Source organism: Ranitomeya variabilis, chromosome 1, assembly GCF_051348905.1.
Source record: "Ranitomeya variabilis isolate aRanVar5 chromosome 1, aRanVar5.hap1, whole genome shotgun sequence".
In the NCBI taxonomy this organism is placed as follows: Eukaryota; Metazoa; Chordata; class Amphibia; order Anura; family Dendrobatidae; genus Ranitomeya; species Ranitomeya variabilis.
In genome coordinates this window covers 712,721,399-712,729,696 of record NC_135232.1, presented here as the reverse complement: position 1 = coordinate 712,729,696, position 8,298 = coordinate 712,721,399, and positions in this window count along the sequence as shown.

Here is an 8,298-nt window from a genome sequence, read left to right as displayed (position 1 = left end):
AGCACCACCGACAGTCACCATAACAGAGCGCCACCGACAGTCACCATAACAGCACCACCGCCAGTCACCATAACAGCACCACCGCCAGTCACCATAACAGCACCACCGACAGTCACCATAACAGCACCACCGCCAGTCACCATAACAGCACCACCGACAGTCACCATAACAGCACCACCGCCAGTCACCATAACAGCACCACCGCCAGTCACCATAACAGAGCGCCACCGACAGTCACCATAACAGAGCGCCACCGACAGTCACCATAACAGCACCACCGCCAGTCACCATAACAGAGCGCCACCGACAGTCACCATAACAGAGCACCACCGACAGTCACCATAACAGCACCACCGACAGTCACCATAACAGAGCGCCACCGACAGTCACCATAACAGCACCACCGACAGTCACCATAACAGCACCACCGCCAATCACCATAACAGAGCGCCACCGACAGTCACCATAACAGAGCACCACCGACAGTCACCATAACAGCACCACCGACAGTCACCATAACAGAGCGCCACCGACAGTCACCATAACAGCACCACCGACAGTCACCATAACAGCACCACCGACAGTCACCATAACAGAGCGCCACCGACAGTCACCATAACAGCACCACCGACAGTCACCATAACAGCACCACCGACAGTCACCATAACAGAGCGCCACCGACAGTCACCATAACAGAGCACCACCGACAGTCACCATAACAGCACCACCGACAGTCACCATAACAGCACCACCGACAGTCACCATAACAGCACCACCGACAGTCACCATAACAGAGCGCCACCGACAGTCACCATAACAGCACCACCGACAGTCACCATAACAGCACCTCCGACAGTCACCATAACAGAGCGCCACCGACAGTCACCATAACAGCACCACCGACAGTCACCATAACAGCACCACCAACAGTCACCATAACAGAGCGCCACCGACAGTCACCATAACAGAGCGCCACCGACAGTCACCATAACAGCACCACCGACAGTCACCATAACAGCACCTCCGACAGTCACCATAACAGAGCACCACCGACAGTCACCATAACAGAGCGCCACCGACAGTCACCATAACAGCACCACCGACAGTCACCATAACAGCACCACCGACAGTCACCATAACAGCACCACCGACAGTCACCATAACAGCACCACCGACAGTCACCATAACAGCACCACCGACAGTCACCATAACAGAGCGCCACCGACAGTCACCATAACAGAGCGCCACCGACAGTCACCATAACAGAGCGCCACCGACAGTCACCATAACAGCACCACCGACAGTCACCATAACAGAGCGCCACCGACAGTCACCATAACAGCACCACCGACAGTCACCATAACAGCACCTTCGACAGTCACCATAACAGAGCGCCACCGACAGTCACCATAACAGCACCACCGACAGTCACCATAACAGCACCACCGACAGTCACCATAACAGAGCGCCACCGACAGTCACCATAACAGAGCGCCACCGACAGTCACCATAACAGCACCACCGACAGTCACCATAACAGCACCTCCGACAGTCACCATAACAGAGCACCACCGACAGTCACCATAACAGAGCGCCACCGACAGTCACCATAACAGCACCACCGACAGTCACCATAACAGCACCACCGACAGTCACCATAACAGCACCACCGACAGTCACCATAACAGCACCACCGACAGTCACCATAACAGAGCGCCACCGACAGTCACCATAACAGAGCGCCACCGACAGTCACCATAACAGAGCGCCACCGACAGTCACCATAACAGCACCTCCGACAGTCACCATAACAGCACCACCGACAGTCACCATAACAGCACCACCGACAGTCACCATAACAGAGCGCCACCGACAGTCACCATAACAGAGCGCCACCGACAGTCACCATAACAGCACCTCCGACAGTCACCATAACATAGCGCCACCGACAGTCACCATAACAGAGCCCAACCGACAGTCACCATAACAGAGCACCAGCTACAGTCATCATAGCAGCGCAACAGTCATAACAGTGCAACAGTCATAACAGAGTGCAACCAACAGTCACCATAACAGAGCACAACCGACAGTCATCATAACAGAGTGCAACCGACAGTCACCATAACAGAGCACAACCGACAGTCATAACAGTGCAACCAACAGTCACCATAACAGAGCATCACCAACAGTCATCATAACAGCGCAACAGTCATCATAACAGAGTGCAACTGACCGTCATCATAACAGAGCACAACCGACAGTCACCATAACAGCACCACCGACAGTCACCATAACAGCACCTCCGACAGTCACCATAACAGCACCACCGACAGTCACCATAACAGAGCGCCACCGACAGTCACCATAACAGCACCACCGACAGTCACCATAACAGCACCACCGACAGTCACCATAACAGAGCGCCACCGACAGTCACCATAACAGCACCACCGACAGTCACCATAACAGCACCACCGACAGTCACCATAACAGAGCGCCACCGACAGTCACCATAACAGAGCGCCACCGACAGTCACCATAACAGAGCGCCACCGACAGTCACCATAACAGAGCGCCACCGACAGTCACCATAACAGCACCACCGACAGTCACCATAACAGCACCTCCGACAGTCACCATAACAGCACCACCGACAGTCACCATAACAGAGCGCCACCGACAGTCACCATAACAGCACCACCGACAGTCACCATAACAGAGCGCCACCGACAGTCACCATAACAGCACCACCGACAGTCACCATAACAGCACCACCGACAGTCACCATAACAGAGCGCCACCGACAGTCACCATAACAGAGCGCCACCGACAGTCACCATAACAGAGCGCCACCGACAGTCACCATAACAGCACCTCCGACAGTCACCATAACAGAGCGCCACCGACAGTCACCATAACAGAGCCCAACCGACAGTCACCATAACAGAGCACCAGCTACAGTCATCATAGCAGCGCAACAGTCATAACAGTGCAACAGTCATAACAGAGTGCAACCAACAGTCACCATAACAGAGCACAACCGACAGTCATCTTAACAGCGTGCAACCGACAGTCACCATAACAGAGCACAACCGACAGTCATAACAGTGCAACCAACAGTCACTGTCACGATTCACACCGTGACTGTCAAGATCCCTTAGCCGCTGCACGGCTATCACATGTGCAGGGGCTTATCCTAGTTATCCCTCCACTGCCACAATGTGATGAAAAAACACACACGAGGCTATTGACCTCTTAGTTTACAGCAGGGGCTTATTCTAGGTATCCCACTGCTCTTCAGTATACCATGAACTGCAGGGATTTGTGTATATCCCGCTTGCAGTTCCACTTAAACCTTGCAGCTCTCTGGCGCCCCCCTTACTCTCAGGTCAGATTAGGTGCTGCACCTGGGGTAATTAGTCGCCAGAAACGCTGCCTGCTATGTACTGGCTATTGGGTGCACTGCAGCGATGCGATAAACTACTCCCACTCAGGCAGGAACAATAATTATCAAGCCGCAGTCGCTACAGTGACCCCCAAAAGCCGGCACACGGTAGCTGCCACCAGCTCCAATTGAAGGGGTCTGGAGCAACCCCCAAAAAACAGTAGCGTAATTCCCTTCAGAGACAGGGTACGGTTTAGGGCAGGAAGAACGAACTAGTATTAAATAATATACCCCATAAATGATTTTTAGGCAGTGTTTATAAAAATATTTTACAAAGATGTTACAAATGAGACAATTGCAAATATGTACAAGGTAATTATGAAAATAAAAGGATTAAATGAAGAAAAGATAACACTCACATTTCTCAGATCATTGCATGGCAGTCAGCCAGACATCCCAGCTCATTGGATGTGCTGTTCAGGGCTCACAGGAAAAGAGAAGAAGAAGACTGAGCCGGGAGATCTGGCCACAACTTTATAATCTACAGTCTGTGACCTCACAGAAAGGGCTGGCTTTTCCAGATCCTCCTACCTTTCAGTCTGAGTAACTTGGATACAAATTGGTCTAATGCTTATAACTCCGTCCCAGTACATATCAGAGTCATATCACACCCAGCATAGAGCTTGTATTAACATGAGCTTTCTAAGGAGACCAAATATGTCCTATTATTTACAGAGCAATCCCTACTTCTTCCCCCGATGGAGTTAGGCGACTGTGTTTAGAGTGATGGGTAGATGCTTCGACGGAGATAAAGAATATGTATTTATCATTCCACTATCCTAAATAGTTTGTCTAATATCTCACAATAACCGAACAAAGGACCGCATGGTTCTAGAAGTTTCTCTAACTGTTAAAGCTGAGCACTTACTACTACAGGAACTGGGGGTCGTAAATGCCTTTCGTCAATAAAACTCACTTCCCCCATCTACATTGGCAAGCAAGCTCAACTCTGAAGCAAAAGACAAGGGGGGCCTCCTAGCCCACATCCTGGGCTGACAAGAGCACTAAACTTATGATATTTCATACCATATCGTGACACCTCCCCCTTTTGGCGTGCGCTACGGCGGCAGGACCTCTCGGTATGCCTCCATGCGCACCTCCGTGGGTTCACCCTGGCGGGACAGTCCATCTGCATTCCCATGCTCCCTGCCCGCTTTGTGTTCAATGGTGAAGTCAAATTGCTGAAGGGCAAGGCTCCAGCGTAGCAACCTGCCATTGGTTCCACACATGGTGCTTAGCCAGCGCAGAGGGTTGTGGTCGGTCACCACAGTGAAGGTGCGACCGTACAACTAGGGCTGCAAGCGCTGCAGGGCCCAGACTATGGCCAGGCACTCCTTCTCAATGGTGGAGTAGGCCACTTCCCTCAGCAAAAGTTTCCGGCTCAGGTACAACACGGGGTGCTCTTGGTCCTCCGAGTCAACCTGGCTGAGCACAGCACCAAGGCCAAACTCACTGGCGTCAGTCTGTACCAAGAACGGTCGACTGCTGTCGACGGCTTTCAACACAGGGGCGTTGCACAGTGCTGTTTTCAACGCCTGGAAGGCCCCCTCACAGCCATCTGTCCAGTTGACGATGTGGGGTAGCTTCTTCCTGGTGAGGTCCGTCAAAGGTTTTGCCAGGCTACTATAGTGCTGCACGAAGCGCCTATAGTACCCTGCAGTGCCCAGGAAGGACATCACCTGTTTCTTGTTCCTGGGAGTGGGCCAGTTCACGATCACGCCCACTTTGTCAGGCTCTGGCTTTAGGGTGTTTCCACCTACCCGGTGCCCCAGGTAGTGAACCTCCCTCATGCCCATCTGGCACTTTCCCGGCTTGATAGTCAGTCCTGCTCGGTGAATTCGCCCGAGCACCTCTTCGAGATGCTGCAGGTGTTCATCCCAGGAGGGACTGAAGATGGCAATGTCATCTAAGTACGCCACAGCGTACTTCTCCAGTCCCTGAAGCAGGAGATTGACCATCCGCTGGAAAGTGGCAGGGGCATTCTTCATGCCGAAGGGCATGACCGTGGACTCGTACAGTCCAAAGGGTGTGATAAAGGCGGACTTCTCCTGCGCCTCGGGGCTCAGGGGAATCTGCCAGTATCCGCGACTCAGATCCATTATTGTCAGGTATTCTGCGCCAGCTAACTTCTCAAGCAGTTCCTCGATGCGCGGCATTGGGTGCGCGTCAGAGGCTGTAATGGCGTTGAGCCCCCTGTAGTCCACACAGAACCGGGTGGTCCGGTCCTTCTTTGGCACGAGAACTACAGGTGAGGCCCACGCGCTCTTTGACCGTCGAATCACCCCGAGCTGTAACATCTCATCGATCTCCTGGCGCATAATCTGCTGCACCTGGTCAGAGATTCGATAGGGTGTTCGCCGTAGTGGGGCGTGATTCCCGGTGTCCACCTCGTGGACCGCTAACTCAGTCCTTCCAGGCCGGTTGGAGAACACGACCCGGAAGGGTTCCAGGGTGGTTTGCAACTGCAACCGCTGTGGTTCATCTAGCGAGGCGCTTACCTCCACGTCCTCAATGGACCCACGGGCCTTGGCTTGGGCCAGCATGTCCAGGAGGGTGTCCTCCTCCCCGTCTTCGGGTGCGCTGCAGACCGGTAGGACGAAAGGTTCACGTTCGTGATGAGCTTTCATCATGTTGACGTGAAAGGCCTTTCGCCTACCCCGAGTGTGGTCAAGCGTGACCACATAGGTGACCGGGTTGAGCTGTTGGTGGACGACGTACGGGCCCTCCCAGGCTGCCTGAAGCTTATCCGTTGGTACAGGAACCAGCACCCACACCTTTTGACCCACGTGGTAGGTCCGCTCCCGGGCGTTCTGGTCATACCAGTGCTTCTGATCAGCCTGAGCCTGCGTCATGTTGTCATGCACCAACTGCGTCAAGGTCTGCATCTTGTCACGGAAGCGCATGACATACTCCACTATGGACACTTCCGAAGGGTTCGGCTCCTCTTCCCAGGATTCTCTTACCAACCCAAGGGGTCCCCGGACTCGCCTGCCGTACAGGAGCTCGAAGGGGGAGAACCCCGTCGAGGCCTGCGGAACCTCTCTGTAAGCGAATAGCAGGTGTGGGAGGTACCGCTCCCAGTCGCGCCCTTGTGTCTCAACCAGCATGCGTAGCATCTGTTTGAGGGTACCATTGAAGCGTTCACACAAGCCATTGGTCTGTGGGTGATACGCACTCGATACCAGGTGCTTCACCTGCATTTTCTTACAGAGAGCCTCCATTAGGTGAGACATAAATTGGGTCCCTCGATCAGTAAGCATTTCCCTGGGAAATCCTACACGTGAAAAGATGGCCAACAGGGCATCCGCCACCTTATCTGCCCTAATTGACGACAGAGCTACTGCCTCTGGGTACCGGGTAGCGTAGTCTACCACAGTAAGAATATATTGCTTTCCAGAGCTGCTGGGGACGGCCAGCGGGCCCACAATGTTCACCGCAATCCTCTGGAAAGGCTCCTCTATCACTGGCAAAGGGATCAGGGGAGCCTTAAGAGCAGGCCCCGCCTTCCCCACTCTTTGACAGGTGACACAGGAGCGGCAGTAGTTTGACACATCTGTCCCCATCTTAGGCCAATAGAAGTGTTGAGACAGCCGGGCCTTAGTTTTGCTGATCCCCAAGTGTCCAGCTAGCGGGATCTCATGGGCAATCCGCAACAACTCACCCCGGAATTGCTGTGGGACGACCAGCTGTCTTTCCCTCAACCACTCCTTTTGTGATTCTCCGGGTACTGTCTCCCGGTACAACCTTCCTCCTTCCCAGAACACCTTCTCCTTATCAGTCTCGGAGAAGCGCGTCCCGGCGAGTTGTCTCAAACTCTCTAGGCTCGCATCTGTGTGCAGAGCGGCCTGAAACTCCTGGCTAGGGGAAGCCAAAAGCGATGTCAGGGTCCCTTCCCCACGGGAGCCCTCTGGGACCTGCACTGGGTCCACCTCTGGTTCAGTCACACTGATGACTGAGGAGGGTCCGGAAGGCAGACAGGTATCTGCGTTCCGGGCACTCTGACTGCGGGTGACAGCAGCTACGTAGGCTGTCTCCCCGGGGGTTTCTACAGACCCATCAGCCGATGCTGCTATGGGCTCTACCTCCCCATCCACCCCCATTACCTCAGGAGCATTGCTACTTATGGGCCAGTTACCTTCCTCGGTGGCACTGGTCAATTGCATGGCATCACCTTGCTCACGGTTCCCATGTATCTCCCCATTTCCGGTAGCACCGACACTTGCCCCTGCTAGGGGTTCCTCAGCCGTCTCACTCCGCAGAGCGACGTGGCTGAGCACTCCTGTACCTATGGACACATCAACTTTCACAGAAACATCATTATCAGATACAGTTGGCACAGGTACAACATTTCCACCATCAATCCTAGGGAAAAAATGGTTAACAGATGCATCATTACAAGATAAAGCATGGTCAGGTAACACATGCGATTTCCCATCATCATCATCATCATCAGGGTTAACGTTACCCTTATTAGCAGATTGGGGAGGGGTGTCAGGGACGTAGTATGCAAACAACCTCCCCAAATCAGTCCCCAACAAAACATCAGTGGGCAAATTATCAGACAGCCCCACTTCTTTCACCCCGCTCCCGGCACCCCAATCAATAAAAACCCGGGCCATCGGTAAGGGACAGCTGATGCCCCCAATCCCAGTGACAGTTAGGGTTTTCCCCGGAATGATTTCTTCAGGGGCCGCCAGTTCGGGTCGGATGAGGGTTCGTTCAGCCCCGGTGTCCTTGAGGCCGGTAGCAACACGACCTCCCACAGTGACGGGCTGTACGTTGTCACACACCCTCCCAACCACACCACCCACCAAAAGAACAGCTGCATTAGGCCCTGGGGCCTGGGATGAGGG